This window comes from Theropithecus gelada, chromosome 1, assembly GCF_003255815.1.
Source record: "Theropithecus gelada isolate Dixy chromosome 1, Tgel_1.0, whole genome shotgun sequence".
NCBI lineage: Eukaryota > Metazoa > Chordata > Mammalia > Primates > Cercopithecidae > Theropithecus > Theropithecus gelada.
In genome coordinates this window covers 129,172,708-129,199,960 of record NC_037668.1, presented here as the reverse complement: position 1 = coordinate 129,199,960, position 27,253 = coordinate 129,172,708, and the positions used below count along the sequence as shown (strand labels likewise).

The window sequence follows — 27,253 nt, the reverse complement described above, 5'->3', positions numbered from 1 at the left end:
GCTGAATGTATTATGTACTTAGAAATTTCAAATGGCAGGTTACTGACATTTAAACTAGCCCTGGTTTGACGTGACTTTCAACCCTTCACAATAATAGCTAAATAGCATAACAGTGAAGAGCTTCCCAATTCAGTCACATCCAAAAAAGAACCTCTAATAAACAAAAAGCAAAGTATCTTATCTTCCATTCAAACATACATTAGAAAGAATTGTACTTAGGAACAATCAGCATTCTTAATTCTCAATGTGCAATTTATCTTAATAAAAGCTCTTCTCTTCATTTTTATGAAGAAGAAACTAAAATCACACCAGCAATATAAGTAAAAATTAAATCTTAAAATGGGAAGAGACTAAAGTCAATATAATATTGGGCAAAAAGCTCCACAAAATATACACAGCTTTGAGAGAAGATCAGGCAGGAATAAATTCATATTATTCCTATTAAATATGGTAACATTTGTATTGAAATGCTAATGAGACCTGGAGGAACCGCCCCACTCCATCTGAAAGCAGCAGTTAGGTAAGGATGGCCACCAGCAGGAGAAGCTCTGTAAGGAAATCTGCATTTTAAAAAGCATAGAAGTCAAGAAACAGGACCTGTTTAGAAAAACCACATGAGACAACAACAAGTACTTAAGCCTATCAAAATTGAATTAATTACCATTCAGGTAGCTTCAGAAATGACAAGTATTAGCCCAGAACAAAAAGGTCAGCAAGAAAAATCCAAAAGGAATAGGAACAAAATGCTAATTCATCGGCCTGGCGCTCACGCCTGTAATCCCAGCACTTTGGGAGGCCGAGATGGGTGGATCACGAGGTCAGGAGATCGAGACTATCCTGGCTAACATGGTGAAATACCGTCTCTACTAAAAATACAAAAAAATTAGCCAGACGTGGTGGTGGGTGCCTGTAGTCCCAGCTACTCAGGCGGCTGAAGCAGGAGAATGGCGTGAACCTGGGAGGCAGAGCTTGCAGTGAGCTGAGACTGTGCCACTGCACTCCAGCCTGGGCGACAGAGGAAAACTCCATCTCAAAGAAAAAAAAATGCTAATTAATCTCTGGTTTCAACTGGCTATCAGGAATCTGAGTTAAACTATGTCTACCTAGTTGTATTTGTCTGTTTTCGTACTGCTATAAAAAACTGAGACTGGGTAATTTATGAAGAGAAGAGAGCTTAAGAGGAGGCATGAGTAGGCCTCAGGAAACTTACAATCATGGTAGAAGGTGAAGGGGAAGATAGGACCTTCTTCACATGCTGGCAGGAAAGAGAGAGACAGTGAAGGGGGAAGTGCCATACACTTTTATACCATCAGATCTCATGAGAACTCACTCACTATCACAAGAACAGCAGGGGGAAATCCTCCCCCATGATCCAATCACCTTCCACCAGGTCCCTCCTCCAATGTGACATGGGGTTTGAGTAGGGACACAAATCCAAACCATATCACTAATATAAGTTTAAAATGGTATATTTGATCCATTCTACAGTGTTCAAACCCCATCATTTCCTCACAAAATGGTAATAGAGCTTTGACTCTTAATGGCCGAGTATGTTGCTGTGAAGAAATCCAGCATCCAGGAAGGACACTGCAGAAAAGGAGAAAAGGGCATCATTGAAAGTACAGTTAATCTTTTGTCCTCTTAAATGATGCAGGTATAACCTATCTAGGATTTGGTTTAGGACCTGGCCCATCAGGTAGCCAAGAACTAGTCATTCCAAAGTAACTAGGGAAGACACAGATGAACTATATTTCTTTTTTTTTTTTTCTTGCCTTTTTTCTCTCTGCCTTTCCCCATTTGGTGATGAGTGAATAACAGTCAATTACAGGAAACAACAGCATGTCACGGTAGTAAGAGAAGACTACATTTAAGTGGATGGTGTCTGCTTCCCAATAGCCTTCCTTTAAGAAAGGTAAGCAAGCAATTAACACTTTTACTACAAGTGTGGCAGGTGCTGTTCAAGACTTTATATACACATCTTAACCCATTTAAATCGCACACAACAAATTATAAGGTAGGTATTCTCATTATCCCCATTTTAAAGATGAAAAATTGAGTCACAGAGAAGCTAAATGACTTGTTCAAGCTCACACAGCTAAAAAGTTAAAACAGGGTTTGAACCCAGGCACTCTGGCTATATAGTGAATTTGTGCGTGCGTGCGTGTGTGTGTGTGTGTGTGACTTAAAATAGCACAAATTTATTATCTTACAGTTTTGGAGGTCAGAAGTCCAAAATATGTTCCATTGGCTAAAATCAAGGTGTCACAGGCTCTAGAAAGAATCTGTTTCCTTGACTTTTCTGACATCTAGAGGCCACCTGCATTCCTTGGCCCCAGCCTCTTCCTCCATCTTCAAAGCCAGCAGCATAGCTTCTTCACATTTCTCTTTGACTCTGACTCTTCTGCCTTCCACTTCCACCTTTTAAGACCCCTTTTTTATGGTATATTGGGCCCACTTGGATCATACAGAATAATCTCCCACCTCAAAATCTTTAACTTAATTACATCTGAAAAGTCCCTTTTGTGAAGTAAGGTAATATATTCACAGGTTTCAGGGATTAGGACTTGGCCATCTTTGGGGCTATTCTTCTGCCCAGCCATTCTTCTTATTGTAGCCAGGTGGGCAAGGAGGGAGAAATCGGGAAGTTGTTGGCAGGACCTCACTGGCTAGAGGACGGTCTGAGTTAGGTCTTCCAGGCGGGAAGACTTTTCACAACATGGAGAGAATTCCAGGCAGGCTGAGCAGCACCAACAAAGGCACAGCAGTTACTGCGAACCTGGCATGAGCACACTGGGCAGTAGGGAGACAGCTCGAACTGAAGAAAAGAGGTGCACCTTGAAGCATTATGGGAGGTAACGCTGTGGAAAAGTTGGGTTCCATTCTTCTTCAACTACAAGACTTGGAGGGTAGTGCCCCCTTTTTCACAAGCAACATTTTAGTATAATTTGTGGATGTTCTTTGCTGAAAATTAGGAATGGATTAACTAAGATTCTATAACAAAGTTTTTTTTCTGATTAGCATTTTTCTGTCTTTCCTGATTCCCTTTTTCGTTGTTATTTGTTGTTATTGCTTTGCTTTTTCTAAATGAGTTCTAGCTTTGTAATAGACAAAGGGGTACTTTGTGTTAGTACCCTGACATACCCCTCCCCTGCTTCGCACCCCTTTTCCTTCTAACTGTCAGCATTTCTCTGACCCCAAAGCTTGCTTTGCATATCTGCCAAGTGGAAAAACATCTGATTCATCACTCCCCGACTTTTCAGCAGCTCTCTTCCAATGACTGAGGAGTTGGTCTATAAATCCCATTTCCCTTCTTCCCCTCCAGTGAAATAACTCTGAAGCATGACTCCTACACTTGGCTCCCTGAATCACTCAGCAACTTAAGCTCCAGTTGTCTATAGTGGTAACCTCATTGACACTGAACCTGATGCTGGCTCCTTCCATTCCCTGTCTCACTTCTTGACTCCTCTACAGGTGTTTGTTAGGATCACCTCCCAGATAAACTACTTGCACTTGAATCCATGTCACAGGGGGACATGAATCATGTCTCTAGGGCAACCCAAACTAAAATAGGATTTCATCAACATAGTGAGTGCTCTTAACTAGTCTGTGATAAAGTTATAAAAGTGACTGTTGGCTCTTTCAGAGAACCTTTGCCAACAGTAAAGTCCTGATTTTAGGAGAAGCTGATTTTTAAAGTGTATAAAAGGACCAGCCCACAGAGGAAAATGCAAAAGCTCAGGAAAACATGAACAGTAAAAATAACCCCAGTGGACCTTGGCAAGAGGCAGTGATAGAAAACAATGTGAAAGTTTTCTGCCATCATAGAGCTGACTGGTACAGTCAAATGACATGACCAAAAACAAATCTCTGACACCTAATTTCCATTCTGGGCCCAAACTCCATGCTGACTTCCAAAGTTACATGTTTACGTAAACCTAAATTGTGAAATAAAACAAAGAAAAAGAACTCTTATTTAACTGATTACCTAAAATATAAAATTTTAAATATCACTGTGAGAATATACTTTATATTGAACATCTCAAAGTAAGTTAATTGCTACTTACATTGGATGCTAACTATATTAAAATATTTAGTTGCTGAGGTATGACTGGAAATCATGTTTCCAAAGGATTAATTAAGCAAAACAACAAATTAATTTAATGGCAGGCTATACCTAGTGGTAGAGAGTTTGAAATTACACACAGATTAAGAGTGACCATTAAAACTAAAGAACCACTGTAGCTCCCAGCGTGACCGACACAGAAGACGGGTGATTTCTGCATTTCCCACTAAGGTTCATCTCACTGGGCCTGGTTGGACAGTAAGTGTACCCCACGGAGGGCGAGCCGAAGCAGGGTGGGGCATCACTTCACCCAGGAAGCCAAGAGGTCAGGGGATTTCCCTTTCCTAGCCAAGGGAAGCCGTGACAGAGTACCTGGAAAAAGGAGACACTGCCAGTCACATACTGCACTTTGCCCATGGTCTTAGTAACCAGCAGACCAGGAGATTCTCTTCTATGCCTGGCTCAGTGGGTCCCATACCCATGGAGCCTTGCTCACTGCTAGCACAGCAGTCTGAGATCAACCTGCCAGGCTGCAGTCTGGCTGGAGGAGGGGCATCTGCATTGCTGAGGCTTGAGAAGGTAAACAAAGCAGCCAGGAAGCTCGAACTGGGCGGAGCCCACCGCAGCTCAGCAAGGCCTACTGCCTCTATAGACTCCACCTCTGAGGGCAAGGCATAGCTGAACAAAAGGCAGCAGAAACTTCTGCAGAATTAAACGTCCCTGTCTGACAGCTCTGAAAAGAGCAGTGGTTCTCCCAGCATGAGGACTGAGCTCTGAGAACGGACAGACTGCCTCCTCAAGTGGGTCCCTGACCCCCATGTAACCTAACTGGGAGACACCTCCCAGTAGGGGCTGACAGACACCTCATACAGGCGGGTTGCCCCTCTGGGACGAAGCTTCCAGAGGAAGGATCAGGCAGCAATATTTGCTGTTCTACAGCCTCCGCTGGTGATACCCAGGCAAACAGGGTCTGGAGTGGACCTCAAGCAAACTCCAACAGACCTGCAGCTGAGGGACCTGACTGTTAGAAGGAAAACTAACAAACAGAAAGCAATAGCATCAACATCAACAAAAAGGGCATCTACACCAAAACCCCATCTGTAGGTCACCATCATGAAAGACCAAACGTAGATAAAACCACAAAGATGAGGAGAAACCAGAGCAGAAAAGCTGAAAATTCTAAAAACCAGAGCGCCTCTTCTCCTCCAAAGGATTGCAGCTTCTCACCAGCAACGGAACAAAGCTGGATGGAGAATGACTTAGACAGGAGTAGGCTTCAGAAGATCGGTAATAACAAACTTCTCTGAGCTAAAGGAGCATGTTCTAACCCACCACAAGGAAGCTAAAAACCTTGAAAAAAGGTTAGACAAATGGCTAACTAGAATAAAGAGTGTAGAGAAGACTTTAAATGACCTAAAGGAGCTGAAAACCATGACACGAGAACTTCGTGACACATGCACAAGCTTCAATAGCCAATTCGATCAAGTGGAAGAAAGGGTATCAGTGATGGAAGATCAAATTAATGAAATAAAGCAAGAGGACAAGTTTAGAGAAAAAAGAGTAACAAGAAACGAATAAAGCCGCCAAGGAATCTGGGACTATTTGAAAAAACTAAATCTGCGTTTGACTAGTATACCTGAAAGTGTCAGGGAGAATGGAACAAAGTTGGAAAACACTCTTCAGGATATTATCCAGGAGAACTTCCCCAACCTAGCAAGGCAGGCCAACATTCAAATTCAGGAAATACAGAGAACATCACAAAGATACTCCTCGACAAGACCAACCCCAAGACACATGATTGTCAGATTCACCAAGGTTGAAATGAAGGAAAAAAATGTTAAGGGCAGCCAGAGAAAGGTCGGGTTACCCACAAAGGGAAGCCCATCAGACTAACAGCGGATCTCTCTGGAGAAACCCTACAAGCCAGAAGAGAGTGGGGGCCAATATTCAACATTCTTAAAGAATTTTCAACCCAGCATTTCATATCCAGCCAAACTAATCTTCATAAGCAAAGGAGAAATAAAATCCCTTACAGACAAGCAAATGCTGAGAGATTTTGTCACCACTAGGCCTGCCTTACAAGAGTTCCTGAAGGAAACATTAAACATGGAAAGGAACAACCGGTACCAGTCACTGCAAAAACATGCCAAATTGTAAAGACCATTGATGCTATGAAGAAACTGCATAAATTAATGGGCAAAATAACCAGCTAGCATCATAACGACAGGATCAAATTCACACATAACAATATTAACCTTAAATGTAAATGGGTTAAATGCCCCAATTAAAAGACACAGATTGGCAAATTGGATAAAGAGTCAAGACCCATCAGTGCGCTATATTCAGGAGACCGATCTCACGTGCAGGGACACACAGAAGCTCAAAATAAAGGGATGGAGGAAGATCTACCAAGCAAATGGAAAGCAAAATAAAGCAGGGATTGAAATCCTAGTCTCTGACAGAACAGACTGTAAACCAACAAAGACCAAAAGGGATAAAGAAGGCCATTACATAATGGCAAAGGGATCAATTCAACAAGAAGAGCTAATTATCCTAAATATATATGGACCCAATACAGGAGCATCCAGATTCATAAAGCAAGTCCTTAGAGACCTACAAAGAGACTTAGACTCCCACACAATAATAATGGGAGACTTTAAGACCCCACCATCAATATTAGACAGATCAATGAGACAGAAGGTTAACAAGGATATCCAGAACTTGAACTCAACTCTCAACCATGCAGACTTAATAGACATCTACAGAACTCTCCACCCCAAATCAACAGAATATACATTCTTCTCAGCACCACATCACACTTATTCTAAAATTTACCACATAATTGGAAGTAAAGCACTCCTCAGCAAATTTAAAAGAACAGAAATCACAACAAACTGTCTCTCAGACCACAGTGCAATCAAATTAGAGCTCAGGATTAAGAAACTCACTCAAAACCACACAAGTACATGAAAACTGAACAACCTGCTCCTGAATGACTACTGGGTAAATAATAAAATGAAGGCAGAAATAAAGATGTTCTTAGAAACCAATGAGAACAAGAACACAATGTACCAGAATCTCTGGGACACGTTTAAAGCAGTGTGTAAAGGGAAATTTATAGCACTAAATGCCCACAAGAGAAAGCTGGAAAGACCTAAAATCGACACCCTAACATCACAATTAAACTAACTAGAGAACCAAGAGCAAACAAATTAAAAAGCTAGCAGAAGGCAAGAAATTCCTCTACGCAAATAAACTAGAAAATCTAGAAGAAATGGATAAATTCCTGGACACATACACCCTCCCAAAATTAAACGAGGAATAAGTTGAATCTCTGAATAGACTAGTAACAGGCTCTGAAATTGAGGCAATAATTAATAGCCTACCAACCAAAAAAAGTCCAAGATCAGATGGATTCACAGCCAAATTCTACCAGAGGTACAAAGAAGAGCCGGTACGACTCCTTCTGAAACTATTCCAATCAATAGAAAAAGAGGGAATCCTCCCTAACTCATTTTATGAGGCCAGCATCATCCTGATACCAAAGCCTATGAGAGACACAACAAAAAAAGAAAATTTTAGACCAATATCCCTGATGAACATCGATGCAAAAATGCTCAATAAAATACTGGCAAACCGGATTCAGCAGCACATCAAAAAGCTTATCCACCATGATCAAGTGGGCTTCATCCCTGGGATGCAAAGCTGGTTCAACATTCGCAAATCAATAAACATAATCCAGCATATAAACAGAACCAAAGACAAGAACCACAAGATTATCTCAATAGATGCAGAAAAGGCTTTTGACAAAATTCAACAGCCCTTCATGCTAAAAACGCTCAATAAACTAGGGATTGATGGAACGTACCTCAAAATAATAAAAGCTATTTATCACAAATACACAGCCAATATCATACTGAATGGGCAAAAACTGGAAGCATTCCCTTTGAAATCCAGCACAACACAAGGATGCCCCCTCTCACCACTCCTATTCAACATAGTGTTGGAAGCTCTGGCCAGGGCAATCAGGCAAGAGAAAGAAATAAAGGATATTCAATTAGGAAAAGAGGAAGTCAAATTGACCCTGTTTGCAGATGACATGAATGTATATTTAGAAAACTCCATCATCTCAGCCCAAAATTTCCTTAAGCTGATAAGCAACTTCAGCAAAGTCTCAGGATACAAAATCAATGTGCAAAAATCACAAGTATTCCTACACACCAATAACAGACAAACAGAGCCAAATCATGACTGAACTCCCATTCACAATTGCCACAAAGACAATAAAATACCTAGGAATCAAACTTACAAGGGATATGAAGGACCTCTTCAAGAACTACAAACCACTGCTCAGTGAAATAAAAGAGGACACAAACAAAGGGAAGAACATACCATGCTCATTGATAGGAAGAATCAATATCATGAAAATGGCCATACTGCCCAAGCTAATTTATAGACTCAGTACCATTCCCATCAAGCTACCAATGACTTTCTTCACAGAATTAGAAAAAACTACTTGAAAGTCCATATGGAACCAAAAAAGAGCCCGCATTGCCAAGACAATCCTAAGCCAAAAGAACAAAGCTGGAGGCATCACGCTACCTGACTTCAAACTATACTACAAGGCTACAGTAACCAAAACAGCATGCTACTGGTACCAAAAACAGATATATAGACCAATGGAACAGAACAGAGATCTCAGAAATAAGACCACACATCTATAATCATGTGATCTTTGACAAACCTGACAAAAACAAGAAATGGGGAAAGGATTCCCTATTTAATAAACGGTGCTGGGAAAACTGGCTAGCCATATGTAGAAAGTGGAAACTGGATCCCTTCCTTATACCTTATATAAAAATTAATTTAAGACGGATTAAAGACTTACATGTTAGACCTAAAACCATAAAAACCCTAGAAGAAAACCTAGGCAATACCATTCAGGACATAAGCATGGGCAAGGACTTTATGACTAAAACACTAAAAGCAATGGCAACAAAAGCCAAAATGGACAAATGGGATCTAATTAAACTAAAGAGCTTCTGCACAGCAAAGGAAACGACCATCAGAGTGATCAGGCAACCTACAGAAAGGAAGAAAATTTTTGCAATCTACCCATCTGACAAAGGGCTAATATCCAGAACCTACAAAGAACTTAAACAAATTTACAAGAAAAAAACAAACAACCACATCGAAAAGTAGGAGAAGGATATGAACAGACATTTCTCAAAAAAAGACATTTATGTAGCCAACAGACACATGAAAAAATGCTCATCATCACTGGTCATCAGAGAAATGCAAATCAAAACCACAATGAGATACCATCTCATGCCAGTTAGAATGGCGATCATTAAAAAGTCAGGAAACCACAGATGTTGGAAAGGATGTGGAAAATACGAATGCTTTTACAATGTTGGTGGGAGTATAAATTAGTTCAACCATTGTGGAAGACAGTGTGGTGATTCCTCAAGGATCTAGAACTAGAAATATCATTTGACCCAGTGATCCCACAAAGGATTATAAATCATGCTACTATAAAGACACATGCACACGTATGTTTACTGCAGCACTATTCACAATAGCAAAGACTTGGAACCAACCCAAATGTCCATCAATGATAGACTGTATTAAGAAAATGTGACACATATACACCAGGGAGTGGGGGTCAGGGGGAGGGATAGCATTAGGAGAAACACCTAATGTAAATGACGAGTTGATGGGTGCAGCAAACCAACATAGCACAAGCATACCTACGTAACAAACCTGCACATTGTGCACATGTACCCTAGAACTTAAAGTATAACAAAAAAAAAAAAAAAACCACAAACTAAAGAACCAAAAGGAGTCAACTTTTTTTTCTTTTTGCAGCAAGTAAATTAAGTTAAAAAATCTTAATATGCTTTTCACTTTTTTGATTTACTTTTATTTCTTTGAAGGGCTAAATACGTGGATGATTCCAAATCAAAAGTATTTTAAAAACATATTCTGCCTCGGTACGGTGTCTCACACTTGTAATCCCAGCACTTTGGGAGGCTGAGGAGGGTGGATTGCTTGAGTCTAAGAGATTGAGACCAGTGTGGACAACATGGCAAAACTCCATCTCTATAAAAATGAGCCAGGCGTGGTGGTGTGCACCTGTAGTCCCAGCTACTTGGGAGGTTCAAGTAGGAGGATGGCTTGAGGCCAGGAGGCAGAGGTTGCAGTGAACTGAGACTGTGCCACTGCCCTCACTCTAGCCTGGGCGACAGAGCCAGACCCTGTCTCAAAAATATATAAATAAAATAAAATGAAAATTCAAAGTCTCACTTCTAATCCCTTTCCTCTGCCTAAAAGGTAACTATATTTGCTTTTGGTTTATTCTTCCAGTGTTTCTTTTCAAAATTATATGAAAACATATAGATTTTATGTATGTCTCTTCTTCTTATATAAAAGGTAGCAGTGCTTTTATATAGTTTACGCTATAAACCTAGATATCATGTGCTACATATTAAGTGCTATCTTGTTTTCTTAATAACGTTCTTGAAAAGCATACCACATTACCACATAAAGATCATCTTTATTCTCCTTTTTAAGGTTGCACAGAACTGCTTTACTGATGATGTAATATTTCAAAACACACATTTGGTTTTTGACCCCATTTCCTGACATACAGCTCTTAAAATCCTTGGAATCTCTAAAGTGATGTCTTTCTAGTGAGTTGACTGATGGCTGGTAGCCTGTAGGTAGCTTCAGGATGTGGGCTGGTCATGCAGAAAGATCAAGGCATGATTAGAAAGATCCAGATAGGGAGAGGGGCTGAAGGTTAAGCTGATCACCAATGGCCAATTAATCAATCATGCCTATGTAATGAAGCCTCCATAAAAACCCAAAGGACAGGGTTCAGGAAGCTTCCAGATAGCTGAAGACATGAAGTTTCCTGGAGTATGGCTCACCTAAGAAAGGACATGGAAGATCTGTCCTTCCCAAATACCTCACCCCATGCATCTCTTCATCTGTATACTTTGTTATATCCTTTATAATAAGCCAGTAAACATGCTTCCCTGAGTTCTGTGAGCTGCTTTAGCAAATTAATCAAATCTAAGGAGGGGGTTGTGGGATCCTCAGTTTACAGTCGGTCAATCAGAAGCACAGGCAAACTAACCTGGGGCTTGCAAATGGCATCAGAAGTGGGATCCCTCAACCTGTAAGATCTCACACTGTCTCCAGGTAGTGTCAGAATTGAACTGAATTAGAGGATACTCAGCTAGTGTCTGCTGGAGAACTGATTGTTTGTGTGAAAATAAGTAATTCCAAATATAAGCTGTCGGAACTTCAAAATATTTTGAGCCTTAAAGGAATGGTATTATAGGACCTCAGTCACATAACAGGGAGCTGTAACCATTGTTTCTCTGATTAGATTTGCCTTCTCTCTTACCCACATAGTTTTATAAAATGTTGTAAATGATTCAAGGGCACCTAGGCAGCCCCATTCTCTCTTCACTGTAGATTGACTGCCCTTTTACCTTTTTCACACACAGACTATCATGTCTAAGATGAAATGTTAAACACACACTTTTAAATTGAAAAGGAAATGAAAGCAAGCTGTAACTCATTAGATTGTTGTAACTCATAAACCAGCCTTGCATAGAAAATGCTATAATCCTAATACATTTGTTTTCTGCCTATGTAAGCAAGACCTTAACTTTTAATTTGGGAGCACAGACTCCATTTCTCTGGAGTTTGTGTTTCCCAGATGGCCATTCTCAGCCTTTCACTTGAATAAAGCTAGACTCTGATTCTTTTGATTATTTCAGGTTAACACTTGCTTGGTGTCTGGGGAAAAAAACCCACACATTTCACAGAAGTCGACTGTGTTGATTGTTGCTGGGTGAGAGAACAGAAAAAGCACCTTGAGTGTGTTTTTTCCACAGAGACGGCCATTTGTGTTCTTCCAATCTTTTGCTATTACAAATAAAGGCACAAAGAATGACTTTATAGACACGTTCTTTCGTATTTTTTGCAAATTTGCCTTTGGGATATATTCCTAAAAGTGTGATTGCTTAATTAAAGGCATATGCATATTTAATTTTGCTAGACATTGCCAAATTTCTCTGAGTTAATACTACTCTCATTCCTATCAGCAAAGTATGAGAGTACCTACTTTACCCATAGCCTTGTCAAAAGATTATGCAAACTTCTGGACATTTATCTATTGATGGGTGACAAGTGGTGTCTCAATGCAGTTTTAATTTCTATTTCTTCCTTATACGGTGAGCTGAACCACTCTTCTATGTTAAAAGTTGTTTGTGCTTCCTGCCAGAGGATGCCGCCAAGGAGGCACTGTTAAAATCTCTCTTCCCACTGCTGTCATATCACAGTTAGTTTCTTAAAGAGCCCGAACAGCTGTGGAAGTTCTTCATTGTCATTGGAGGGTTGAGCTTTGAAACAAAGCTGAGGAAGATCTGAGGAGCCATTCTGAGCAATGGGGAACACTCACAGACTGTGTGGTAATAGGAGATCCAAATATCAAGCACTCCAGGGGCCTTGACTTTGTCATGTATGCCACTGTGGAGGAGGTGGATGCAGTCATGAATGCAAAGCCACAGAAGGTGGATGGAAGAGTTGTGGAACCAAAGAGAGCTGGCTCAAGAGAAGACTCTCAAAGACCAGTGCCCACTTAACTGTGAAAAAGATATTACTTGCTGGCATTAAAGAGTACACTGAAAAACATCACCTAAGAAATTATTTTGAACAGTATGGAAAAATTGAAGTGACTGAAATCATGACTGACCAAAGCAGTGGCAAGAAAAAAGGCTTGGCCTTTGTAAGCATGACTGTGGATAAGACTGTCATTCTGAAATGTCATACTGTTAATGGCCACAATTGTGAAATTAGGAAAGCTCTGTCAAATCAAGAGATGGCTAGTGCTTCATCTAGCCAAAAAGGGTGAAGTGCTTCTGGAAACTTTGGTGGTGGTTGTGGAGGTGGTTTTGGTGGGAATGGCAATGTTGGTTGTGGTGGAAACTTTAGTGGTCATGGTGGCTTTGGTGGTAGCCCTGGTGGTGGTGGATATGGTGGCAGTGGGATGGTTAAAATGGATTTTGTAATAATGGAAGCAAATTTGGAGGTGGTGAAAGCTACAATGATCTTGGCAATTACAACAGTCTTCAAATTCTGGACCCATGAAGGAAGGAAACTTTGGCGCAGCAGATGTGGCCCCTATGGTGGTGGAGGCAAATTATTTGCCAAACTATGAAACCAAGGTGGCTGTGGCAGTTCCAACAGCTGCAGAAGCTATGGCAGTGGCAGAAGATTTTAATTACTGCTAGGAAATAAAGCTTAGCGGGAGAGAAGAGCCAGAGAAGTGAGAGGGAAGCTACAGGTTACAACAGATTTGTGAATTCAGCCAAGCACAGTGGTGGCAGGACCTAGCTGCTACAAAGAAGACATATTTTAGACAATATTTGTGTATATGGGCAAAAAACATGAAGACTATATTTGTGATTAATTGTATAAAAATTAACAACAGGTTATCTTATTTTATGTTCTGTGGAAAATGTAAAGCAGTCTACCGAAGGATTTTAATGTAAGATTTTTTTTTGCATCCATGCTGTTGACTGCCAAATGTTATAGTCCAATCGTGACACTGAATGTGTCTTTTAAAATAAATAAATAAATTACATTAAAGTTGTATTTCTTTTCATGTAAATTAAATGAACTTATACTTCTGCCCAGTTTTTTCTATCAGGAAGTTGGTCTCTTAATTTATTTTTATTTTTAGAAGCTTTCTTTATATTAGAAATGTTAGCCCTTCATGATCTAAGTGGCCAATACTTACTCTAGTTTATTACATCTTGTGACTTTCCTTATGCTGCTTTTTTCTTATACCAAAATTCTTTTTTAAAATGTAGCTAATTCATTAATCTTTTCTCTTATTGATTTTCTAGTTTTGAGCTACAGTTACCCCTTAATATTCTCATGCTACCATAAATAATTGAGCCATGCCTTCTTTTAATACTAGCATGGTTTCATGTTTTACTTTTAAAACACTAACCCACTTGAAATTTTTCCAGGTATATAGTATAAGATAGACCTCTAAATTTATCTTTTTCCAAATGGCTATCCAGTTTTTAGGAAAGCCATCTTTTTTCCACTGATTTGAGGTGCCGCCTTTATCATTAGTAAGCCACTATCTATACATAAACCCATTTCTGGACCTCCTAATCTGCTCCATTAGTCTTCTTGCTCTTTCAGGTATCTCATTATTTTAATTATAAAGGCTTTATATTTTACATCTTCTTTTCTAGGATTTACTTGGCTATTCCTCCTGTTTGTTTGTTTTTCCTTATAAACTTTAAAATCAATTTTTACTATTTCTTCCTCAGAATAAAAGGACCTACTGGCATTTTTATTAGAATATTTTAAAATTTGTATAAATAAACTTAAAAAGCGTTGTCATGCTTATGATGCTGATTCTTTTTATTTATTTATTTTTTTTTTTGACAGAGTCTTGCTCTGCTGCCCAGGCTGGAGGGCAGTAGCACAATCTCAGCTCACTGCAAGCTCCGCCTCCTGGGTTCATGCCATTCTCCTGCCTCAGCCTCCCGAGTAGCTAGGACTACAGGCACCCACCACCATGCCCAGCTAATTTTTTTGTATTTTTTTTTTGTTTGTTTTGTTTTGTTTTTTTAGTAGAGAAGAGGTTTCACTGTGGTAGCCAGGTTGGTCTCAATCTCCTGACCTCGTGATCCGCCCACCTCGGCCTCCCAAAGTGCTGGGATTACAGGTGTGAGCCACCACACCTGGCCAGCTGATTCTTTAAAAATGTCATAGTTGACAAAAAAGGCTCTGTTTAAGTCTACTTTTGTGTTTCTTAAAGAGTTTAAATTCCTTGTGTAAATTTTACTCATTTAACTTCTATATTATCTTTGTTGTTCCTGCTTAAAAGGTGTCTTCTCTTTAATTACATCATTCAATTGGAATTTGTTTACATATAAAGAACATTGATTTTTGTATATCAGTCTTATATCTGTAACATTGCTTAATTGTCTGTTATAGTTTTCCCATCAACTTTCATGTGCTTTACAGACATATAATTATATACTTTGCATTAAAAAAACCATTGCTCCAATTTCTAAGTCTCAAATACTTTCTCTTGTCTAATGTTACTGGCTAATAATGATCACTAATACTATGTGAAATAGCAGAGGCAACAGAGAGAATCCTTGTCTAGTTCCCTATTTTGGTAGTAATGCCTCTAGTATTACACCTTAAGAAAAGAATTTAGGCTTCAGGGCTGTGATGTATGTAATTTATCATGTTAAGGAATTATCTATTGATTTACACATGGCCATAAACATGGGAACACTAGACACTGCAGACTACTAGAGAGAGGAGGAAGTGGGGGATGGGTTGAAAAACTACCTATTGGGTACTATACTCTCTACTTGGGTGCAATATACCCATGTAACAGTCCTGCACATGTACCCCTTGTATCTAAAATAAAAGCTGAAATTGACAGAAAGAGAGAGAGCGAGTGAGAGACATTATTCCAGGTAGGCCTGATTTAATCAGATGCAAAGCCTTTAACAGATGGACTGGAGCTCTTCCTGAGATCAGATGCTCTCTTGCTGACCTTGGAAAGGTAAGCTGCTGTGTGTTACACAGCTGTAATGAAACAAATTCTGCCAATAGCCATGTAAGCTTGCAAGATGACTCTGAGCCTCAGATGAAACTATGGCCCCAACCAACGCCTTGGTTTCAGTCTTGTGAAACCCTGAACAGTGGAGCCAACTAAGCTCCACCTAGACTCCTGATCACAGAAACTGTGAGATAATAAATGAGTATTGTTTTAAGCTGGAAAAATTGTGGCAATGAGTTATGTGCAACAGAAAACTAATACATATGGCAATTCTTCAGTCTAGTAAAAAGAAACACTTAAGTAAGTTTAATGAAGTGTGACAGGTGTTAGAAATGCTTAGAGCCTGCGGTGGCTCAAGCCTGTAATCCCAGCACTTTGGGAGGCCGAGACGGGTGGATCACGAGGTCAGGAGATCGAGACCATCCTGGCTAACATGGTGAAACCCCGTCTCTACTAAAAAAATACAAAAAACTAGCCAGGCATGGTGGCGGTGCCTGTAGTCCCAGCTACTCGGGAGGCTGAGGCAGGAGAATGGCATAAACCCGGGAGGCGGAGCTTGCAGTGAGCTGAGATCCGGCCACTGCACTCCAGCCTGGGCGACAGAGCGAGACTCTGTCTCAAAAAAAAAGAAAGAAATGCTTAGAGCACAAAATAAAAAAAACAATTATTTCTATATAGTAGTTTAAAACAGGCTTCACAAAGGAGATATTCCTTGAGCTGAATTTTATAAGACGTATTCAAAAGGTAGACATTAGCTACCTATCAAAATCCCAGTGACATTTTTTCTAGAAATAGAAAAATCTATCTTAAAATTCCTGTGGGATCTCAAGAAACCCATAATAGTCAAAAATATCTTGAAAAAGAACAAGGTTGCAGATCTCATACTTCCTAATTTCAAAAGTTACTACAAAGCAATAGTAATAAAAACAGTGTGGCACTGACATAAAAACAGACATATAGACCACTAGGATAGAATAGACAGCCCAGAAATAAACTCTCACATACATGGTTAAATGGTTTTCAACACAGATGCCAAGGCAATTCAATGGGGGAAAGGACAGTCTTCTCAATAAATGGTGACGGGAAAACTGGATTTTTACATGCAAAAGAAGGAAGCTGGACCCTTACCTCACACCATATATAAAAATTAACTCAGAATAAAATGTAAGACCTAAAACTATAGAACTCTTAGAAGAAAACATAGGAGAAAGCTTCATGACATTGGTGTGGTTAATTTCTCAGATATGACACCAAAAGCTTAGGAAACAAAAGAAAAAACATTAAAATTAAGGCAAATCACAAAAAAGAGAAAATATCTGCATATTATACATCTGATAAGAAGTTAATATCCAGAATATATAAAGAACACCCACAATTCGACAACAACAAACAATTTAAAAATGGACAAAGTACTTGAATAGACATTTTTCCAAAGAAGATATATAAAATGGCCAATTACAAGAAAAAATGTTCAACATGAGTAATCATTAGGGAAATGAAAATCAAAATAACAATAAGACCACTTGATATGCATTACATTATGGGTTTTCTGGTATATAAAAACAGGAACAAAAAACAAAAATAAAAACAAAAACAAAACAAAACAGAAAATAACAAGTTTTGGCAAGCATGTGGAGAAATTACAACCCTTCTGCATTGTAGGTGAAAATGTAAAATGGTGTGGCAGCTATGGAAAAGAGCATGGCAGTTTCTCAAAAAATTAAAAACAGAATTACCACATGATCCAGCAATTCCACTTCTGAGTAAATACTCAGATGTTTAAATAAATAATTCAAAACCTCCCACAAATGTTTTGAATTATTGACACAAATTTGCAGTTGAGCAGTTTCTTACATGGGTACATAGTAATGTCTGTAGGTAGTAATAGCAGATTTTTATTTACTTTTAACATTGATTTATTTCTCAGGAATACTGAGAAGGTAAATAATGATTAAAATTGTAAATTTTATGTTACGTTTATCACAATTATTTTGAAAAGGTAGACATTAGTAGGCAAGATTTTCTAAGGAAAAGATACTTGATGAGCAGAGATACAGAGGTATAAACTAACTTAACATGTTCTAAAAAGTGCAAACAATTTGGTACCACTGAGATTTAGGGCAGAAGTCTTCAAATTAGAGTACATATAGGAATGTGTACTACATTTCACAATTCTGGTGACACCAATCACAAAAAAATACCCTTGGGGATACCCATATACTTTCTGAAAGATGTTTAGAATAGTTATAAGATAATAAAATATCAGATCCTCCACTTCCATAGGTACTCATTCCAAAACTGACCAGACACCAGACTGAGACAATTGGTCTAGCAAATCAGTAAGTTCTCTATTGCTCCCTTCCCATCTCACAATTACCACTTCAGCCACTTGACAAAAGAAAAGCATGTACTTCACCCATAAAAAATACTACCATGGTAAACTGTGCCAGAGTTTGAAAATCACTGGAGTAGCAAAAAAAAAAAGAAAAAAAAGAAAAGAAGACAATTTGAAATACTGGTATCTGGTAAGCCTTTAATAAAAGCCTTTGTCTCTGCTCATAAACCTGAGGTATAGTTTTATGGCTTCCCTGTTTTCTGTAATTCCTATTAAGGGCAAAGAGTGGTATTAAGAACAAGGTATTCTGGCCCAGATTAGGAATGTTCTGAGTTCAGACATATTGTGAAGTGGGATGACTAAAGTAATGATAAGTTTAGTGATAATCTCTCTTCTATTGTCCCCCAGATATTGACAAAGAATATATCACTCCTGAGAGAAGTCCCAAGAAACCTCTGTCAAACGATAGTAAAAACCTGTATCTCTTTAATGTCATTTATTTACACAATACACAGACCTTAAAATAAAGCTATTAATTTTTTTTTTAGAGGAAAGCTGGGAGTATTGGTTAAAAAACAGCAAACAGCTTGAACAATTCCAAGCCATCAACAAAGTTGGCTTTAAAAACCTCATAAAAAGTATTGTTGCTCACTATGATAATTAAGAAATCACATTTGATAAGTGATTATTCCAGTGTATAGGTGATAGCCAAAAGTAAATTAGACACCAAGTCTATCATTATAGCTCCATTCCCTATTCCAACACCACTCTGCTTCATAAAATGCATAAAATGGCAGAAGATACACTTCACCAGATTGTAGCAAAAATGGTAAAGAACTAGTTTTGGTTTCCGAAAAGTTTAAACTGACTTGCATAAAGCACTGGATGTAACTATTAGAAACATACTAGAATTCATGCCTATAAAAAGTACCATGTGAGGAACCCAGGTTTTCATGTAGTCAAGATGGTTGTCATTTGTGTAACTGAAAAATGAAGCAAGACTTTCTCTGACAGAAAGAACTTTCTCTGAAAGTATGATTTGACTGATTGGGTTCATAATGAAGGCTAGTTTTGACAATTAGGTTATATAGAGGGTGTTTCTAAAAATAAATGAGCTAAATTTGTAGTGGGAAGGCTTTGATTAGCATATATTAAACACAAATAGTTTGAAGCTTCAAATACGACCTAAAAATAGAAAATCATGGCACTGAATTTTTTTTTCTTTTTGTGAGACAGAGTCTCGGTCTGTCACCCAGGCTGGAGTGCTGTGGCAGTGGCATGATCACGACTCACTGCAGCCTCGACTTCCCAAGCGTAAGCGATCCTCCCACAGATGTTTTGAATTATTGAGAAAAATTTACAATTGAGCAGTTTCTTACATGGGTACACAGTATGTCTGTAGGTAGTAATAGCAGATTTTTATTTGTTTTTAACACTGATTTATTTCTCAGCAATATTGAGAAGGTAAATAAATTACAAGAACATGTAAAATGCTAAACAAAAATGAAGAGCTACACAAGCATTCCTACATACATTCATATAGATACAGATAATCTATGTGTAACCTCACTAGATGTGTTCTGCTTCTTCCATTTACACAGAGATAGTTTAAATAATTTCTTAGGAAAATATTATATCTCCACACCTTAAGAACATGTAACCTCTAACTTCCTTATTCTTTTTACCATAATATGAAAATATCTAAGTGGTTTATTTGGATAATAGAGCAAAGAAAAGATGAGAGTCCTATATTCTTATAGTTCATAACCTAAATGGCTCCTATTGCCTTCTCTAAGTCTGCAATATTTAATTTCTACTTTCTAGTAATCTCTGTTCTCAGGTCCTGATAACTTACTGTCTCTATATCCTTGAAGTAGGCTATATTCTGAGAATTCTTACTTTCCATTATTAGCCTTGGCTAAAGGTATCATTGTAAACACTCCATAAAGCGGTACTTACTTGTACAACCATGAAAATTAGAATAAAGTCAAAAATCCACACTTGAGAAAACAGAGGGGTCCAGAAATTTGCATGTCACACAGCCAGAACTGTAAGTCAAGTCTCCTGAATCTCAATCTAGGTCACCAAAATTCCACAAATATTACTGTGCACACAGCACAATGATACAAAGCTGAACAAGACTCAGTCCTATGCTCATGTACTAGTATGTATACGAATGCATATAGAGATACACTATGCCACCATTTAAGAAAACAATAACTTGATAAATTTAAAGGTAAAAACAAATAGCTTAGAGATGGAAGAAAAGGCTTCATGGAAGAAACAGTATTAGAATTGAGCCTTAAAGAATTGTTAGGATAATGATGGGAATCATGAGGAAGAAAGGCATTCTAGATACGAATACTATGAGCAAAGGTACAAGGGCAGCAATGTATAGAGAGTATCCTCCATAAATAACAAGTGATAAAGCTAAAAAAAAACTGTGGTGGCCGGGCGCAGTGGCTCACACCTGTAACCCCAGCACTTTGGGAGGCCAAGGCTGGCGGATCACGAGGTCAGGAGATCAAGACCATCCTGGTCAACATGGTAAAACCCCATCTCTGCTAAAAATACAAAAATTAGCTGAATGTGGTGGTACATGCCTGTAATCCCAGCTACTCAGGTGGCTGACGCAGGAGAATCCCTTGAAGCAGGGGGAGGCGGAGCTTGCAGTGAGCACCACAGCACTCTAGCCTGGCGACAGAGAGAGACTCTGTCTCAAAAAAAAAAAAGAAAAAGAAAAAGAAAAAGAGTGGTATAATATATACAAACTGCTATGGAAAATAACTATGGCTGAAAGGGAGGTTGGGGCAGATAACAGAGCTCTTTTTAACCATAAGATTTATTCTGTAAACAGAGATAAGACATCAACAATTTTTGAAGAGGGGGCCCTTGATTAAATTACCATCTATACTGTACCTTGTTCATTTTTATAGTCTAGCTCTGTATTGTTTTTATTTGTGTATAGCTTTTTCTCTCTCTCATGTTACTTGGTGAGATCTTTGTATACCACTTCTCTAGAACACTCTATCACACTTGCAGTAAGTTTCCTTAATTCAAAAATAAACCTACACTAACCAAGCAATCCCATATCATACAATGATAAGGCACAAATAAAAAGGAAAAAGCATTGACTTGATTTCTAATCACAGACCTACACATATATACCATCATTAGATTTTAAATTACTACTAACATATATATCTAGTTTTATTACACCACTGACTTATTTTTTTCATGCTTTGTAACAGAAATATCAGTTACAAACCACAAAAAGGTCATAGTAAGCAATTTCTTTCTTATTAATTAATTTATTTATTTTTGAGACAGAATCTTGCTCTGTCACCCAGGTTGAAGTGCAGTGGCGCAATCTCGGCTCACTGCAACCTCCACCTCCCAGGTTCAAGTGATTCTCCTGCCTCAGCCTCCCAAGTAGCTGGCATTACAGATGTGTGCCACCACACGTGGCTAATTTTTGTATTTTTAGTAGAGACGGGGTTTCGCCATGTTGACCAGGTTGGTCTCAAACTCCTGACCTCAGGTGATCCACCCGCCTCGGCCTCCCAAAGTGCTGGGATTACAGGCATGAGCAATTGCACCTGGCCATTAAGCAGTTTCTTATGGGACTGACAGCTCTAAAACTTTTGTGAAAAAGGAATAATACTCTGATTTTTAAATTTCTTCCTTCATTTTAGCTTTTAAACTCCAATAAAGTCAATAATGAAACATACAGCATTTCTTAGAAAAACTACAGTTTAAATATAGCAACAACAAAAATGGTAGGGTTAGATTAAAAGCAGAAATAGCACACTCTGCTGTTTGTCCACAGCTCTTTTTATTTGACATTTTGAGGAGTTTTTGGCTTTAGGGTAAAGAAAAAAATAATACAGTATGCTTGATGTTTAAAAAGAAACCAAATACATTTCAGCAATGAATTCCTGAATAACTCTGATTGGAAGATGGTATCTCAGAACACTTTAACTCCAATTTACAAATCCAGTTTACAAATAGACTCCTAATTTACAAATTGGTTGTATTTTAAGGTATTTTTAAGTTGGATGTTTAAAAATCACCAATTTCCCACAAGAAACAATGCAAAAAGCAGTTAGGTTCTACAGTGAATATTTTAATAGGAGCACAGTACTAAACTCTGATACTAAACTATGGTAACTGAACAGTAAAAATTAAAAAAAAAAAAAAACTCAGTGAGTTTCAAATAAGAGCATGGAAAATAAAACCCAGTATGCAATCCTAGTAACCAAAAAACCTGCTCCCTCTTCTTTGGCCAAGAGACAACCTTACCTCTAATACTAGCAGTTACAACCTTTTGGAGGCATTGAGAGTTAAGGCATATTTACGAATTATGCATGTGTGCATGTATGTGTGTAGTAATGTAATGGCAGAGACAGGAAATGAATGGAGATTTTGCTTAAGTCAGGAATTTTTTAAATATATTTAATGGTGGTTTACTGGTAGTTGCACTGAATTAATACCTGATACTGTATCCTCAGATCCTAAGAAAGTGTTGAGGACAAAGCAGATGTTTCAATAAAAACTACTGAATTTTTGCTAAATGATATTCTTACATAATTAGGTTCTTAAGTTCAAAGTTTTGTTTACCATTACTATGTTCAGTGTGTTCTTTCCATATTATAAAACCCTCTGCCAGCCTTTCTTAACTAGGGTTTCTCATCTGAACCAATGAACACAGAAAATGATCTTAGCGACTATTTCTCAATTCCCCCAAGGATAATACATAACTGTACTTATCTACATAATAGGTAAGAAGTTAATAATTCCATACAAATTGAGGCTTTATAGAATTAGGGTATTCTTTCCCTATTGAGAAAGGCTGTTAGACGAATCAGTTTTTATAAATGTTCTTACTATGATGGTTTTATATATGGTTAAAGAATACAATAACTATGCAATAATGTTCCCACATGTTCAATTTTACAATACAGGCACATATACAAGCAGCAAGTTAAAATCTTGGCAAACTGTTTACCTTTATCTTAGTCCCCAAAAGTAATAGTTCACAAATTATAACCACTTGAAAGGCAAACCACAAAGGAAATTGTTAGGGAACACCCAAAAACAATTTTGAAAAAAGTAAAATCTTCAGAATGTGTCATATGGTAACTTTCTACATATTAAAAAAACAAAAATGCTTACCTTTTACTTCATACAGGCCACAAAATTTATTCGATTCTACTCTTTCTATTTAAATATGAAATCAACAAGATTTATCAAAATCAGTATAGGGTCTAAATCCTGTATTCATGAACAATGATGATCTCTTATAATTTAGAATTTCAAGTCTATCATTTTGTTTCCATTAGTACATATTCTATTTTATACACACCATTATTTATCATTTCTAAAGTCTGTACCTTAGTTTGCCTCTAAAAATTTGTTTCCTCTAAAATTAAGCTACTATTTTAAAACTTTTTAGACCTAACAAAAAGATTTATTTTGGTTAAAAAGCTTTTCTTTGTACTTACAAATGATTTTATGCTATATATATTAAAAAAGTACAAAGTACCACAAGATGGTAACTGGTGAGTTGCAGAAAATTGATTAAAAAAAAAAAAAAAAAAACTAGCAAGGCTTCAGAAATACCACACCAACAACGAAGTATATTTCTACATCCTGCTTAGTTTTATAATTATCCATCATGCATAGGTAACCCTTTCATTTAAGTGAATAAAAAAAAAAATCAAGCTACAGATCTATGTAAATTGCCTCATTTCTAAATCGCAGTCAGATTCAAAGCTACAACTAACTGTTCAGATTTCTGCATTCTAAGTTATGAATTCATCTTCTATCCCAACTCACCTTAGGGAAAAAAGGAGCAGAACTACTCTGAAAGCTCTTATAGGAACCATATTTTCAGAAAATAAAAAAATCACACTCTTACATTATATTCATTCTCCTGTTTTTCATTGGGAAATAAAATTCATCACAATACAGCTCAGTTTTACCACAAAATTTATTATCACCCTTTGTCTGTGTAGAAAATGTTGGAAAAAAAAAAACAAAAAAAAACCTGTCTTTTTCTAAGAAATCACTTTCACTGTGGAAGTGAAAATGGAACACTGGGCAACCTAGAAGGGAAAGACGTATATTTCCATGGCATGTTTTCAACTGAGCAACAGTAGACCCAGAGAATATATAAGGAGTGCCACTATTTCTCTTGCTATTGATGAACTGCAAATACTGAATATATAAAAATTAATGGTAGGGAAAAATACTTCTTTATACTCTATTCAGTTGATTTTTTAAAGAGTTTTCACTATTTCCTAAAATCAGGCAAATTTTTACCAATTTGAAAAACATCTCAGAGTGATCTCCTTGCAAATACTTCATTATCAGGTGTACATTTAAATAAATTCAGTTTGTTTTCTTTTTTAAAAGAAAAAAAGGTTGAACTAGAATTTCTTTATTTTGTACTTTGGAGCTACTTCTTAACTGACTTCCATTAAAAAACTTACGCTTGTTTAAAGTCTAAGTCAAAAATGTTGACTTACCATAGAGAAATTAGGCAAGAGACAGAATTTTAAAATTACACTACCTATAGAGGGCCAATTAACATTCTGGGAAATACATTCTCTCTATATATGAATGCTGATTGGGATCTGGTGTGTACATGCGTGTGCGCGCACGCACACACACACACACACATACTCCCTCTCTATATATAGTCTCTCCCTCATACATATAAAGATAAATGCATAGTTTAGACACAGACTTTTTAAAAGAATTTTTCTTATGTGTTTCTCTGTACCTTGTTGTCATTTATTACCATTGAATTTAAGCCTTTGCTGACAACTTAGTCATCCAAAACTTAATATTGACTTAAAATGATGACTATACTATTATCTTTCATCTGAAACCTGCGAAAGCTCTCTGATGCTGACCAAGCTTAACAATCCACATATAGTAGAAGTTCAGTAATTTTTTTAAATATGCCTAAAAATGATTGTAAAGAAATACTGCTAATAGTGGTTATGCGACCTCTGCGTGTTGTGATCCTAGTTTTTCTTTACTTCTTATGCTTTCCAGTATTTTCAAAATTTCTACCATGATCACATTTTATAATCAGAAAACTATTAAAAATTTTCTTACAAAGAATATGTCATATGCATAATACAAACAAAAATCTTATGAAAAACAAAATAAAACAAAACAAAAGAATCTCAGAATAAAAGAAAAAATCCAAAAGAAAACCCACAAAAATACTAACATGGGTCTCTTAAGGTAATTTTTTCCTTATGTTTTTCTATATTTTACCAAGTTTGTCAACATAATTATTACCATAATTTTAAAAAACTACTTTTAAATATGCAATTTCATTAAATCCTCAGCCTCTTTTCTAAATAGCCATATAGCATGTTCATGCTCTACCTGAAAACTGACCACCAACGGAAGGTACTGTCTTCCCTAGAGCACGATTAAGACGTGCTGACTCTCCTACACTCCAGTACTGTTGGGGCTTGTGGTAAGGCAGATGTCCTTCTTGCTTGTCACTACCCCTATATATCACAGTTCCTGCTACTTCTTCCCTATGGCACAGTTTCCTTAAGGCCCATGCCATTAGATCATTCCACCCTCTACCCATCTTGATTATCAGGGTTACAATTCTTGATTGTCCCCCTTCAGTCACTGACAAATTTGGTAATGGGCTTATTATCTTTCCACCTCTACTCTTTCCATTACTCTTGATTTAAATTATCCATGTGGGCAATCCACCCAACACCGGGTCTCCATACGCTAAGCTATCTTCTGCCCCTATAATCACACCTTAGGCCTTAAGATCTCAATTCCAAGCATCTCATAATCTGAACAACCCTTCTTATTTCTGGATCACTTCCCCTAATACCTCTACTCTTAAAACTTCTTCCCAAACAGCGAAGATAGGGTCAGTGGATTAGACTGACCCTGTCTTAGGCCACTAAGTGGATTAGACCACTGAACCTAACACTTTTTTTTAAGCGTGTATCAATTACCTTTAAATCTTAATTTCTCACCACTCTAATCCCTGCCTTGCCCCTTTCTCACTGTTAGTACTCACCTGACAAAATCCCAAACCTGTTAAATCCAACTCTCTGTCTATTCCATACCTCTTACCAAGTAGCTGAACAAGACCGAAGAAAAACATACAACTATTCTGGTTGTGTTCACTTTAAATTCATGACCACAAACCTCAAATGGGCCCTCTGTGCTGCCAGGCAATCACACTGCTCCCCTTCACAGCAAAAGGTTTTGAAAAGGAGTTGACTTAGTTGCCATCTCCATTTCCTCCCCTCCCATTCTCTCTTGAAGCTACTCTGTCTGATCAGGCTTTCATTCTCATCACTCTTCTTAGTCCCAGCAGCATTTAGCAGAGTTGATTAGTTCTTCCTGTTTAACAGGTTTCTTTACAAGCCTTCTGAAACAACAAATGGTTGTATCTTTCTTCCCACCTCGCTGGTCACTCCACTTTACTCTTCTTGGTTGCAACTGCCTCCTGACCACCCCCAGGGCTCAGTTCTCAGGCCTCCCCTCCTCTATCAATACTCGGTCTCAGGGCAAACTGTGTATTAAAGGCTTTAAATAACATATATAATCTGATGACACCCAAATTTCTATCTTCCACCCCAACCTGCTCCCTGAACTCCAGAGATGCAGATATATAAACATGTATCTACCACTCTCTGCCCTGCTCATTGCACTCCAGTTACACTGCCCTTCTTGTCATCCTCATATCTGGCATGCTCCTGCCTGTGTGTTTATACTTGAAGTTCTCTCACCAGGTATATTCTTCCTCTGAGCAGTCCCATGTCCTTCTCCTCCACCATTTAGTCTCTGTTCCAATATTACCCTATGCAGAAGACTTTCCAAGCCCTTCTCAAATAGTATCTTCTTAGCCTACTCTATGGCATTTGTCACCAACTGACAGTCCATTATCTATTTGCATGTTCATTTGCTTTACTGACTGTCTCCGTATCAAAATGTAATCTCCATGAAGGTAGGCCATTTGCCCATGTTGTTCACTGCCTGGCACAGAGTGGGTACTAAAACATTTGTTGAATTTTAAGATACATGAAACTTTTCTGTTATCTTCAAAGGGTGGGATTATGAGAACCTTTCAACAGGTAAGTTATACATTTCAGTGATGTTTGAAATTTTTACAATAAAAATGTTGATACAGTTTAGATATGTGTGCCTGCCCAAATCTCATATTGAACTGTAA

At 37.8% G+C, this 27,253-nt stretch overlaps 1 protein-coding gene and 1 pseudogene across 2 annotated transcripts in view; one reads left to right on the top strand and one right to left on the bottom strand.

Moving 5' to 3' along the window:
• SLC30A7 (solute carrier family 30 member 7) overlaps nt 1-27,253 on the bottom strand; it is a 90,486-nt gene that overhangs the window by 26,779 nt on the left and 36,454 nt on the right. The gene's annotated exons all lie outside the window — the stretch shown is intronic.
• Nucleotides 1,541-13,361, top strand: LOC112633568 (annotated as a pseudogene).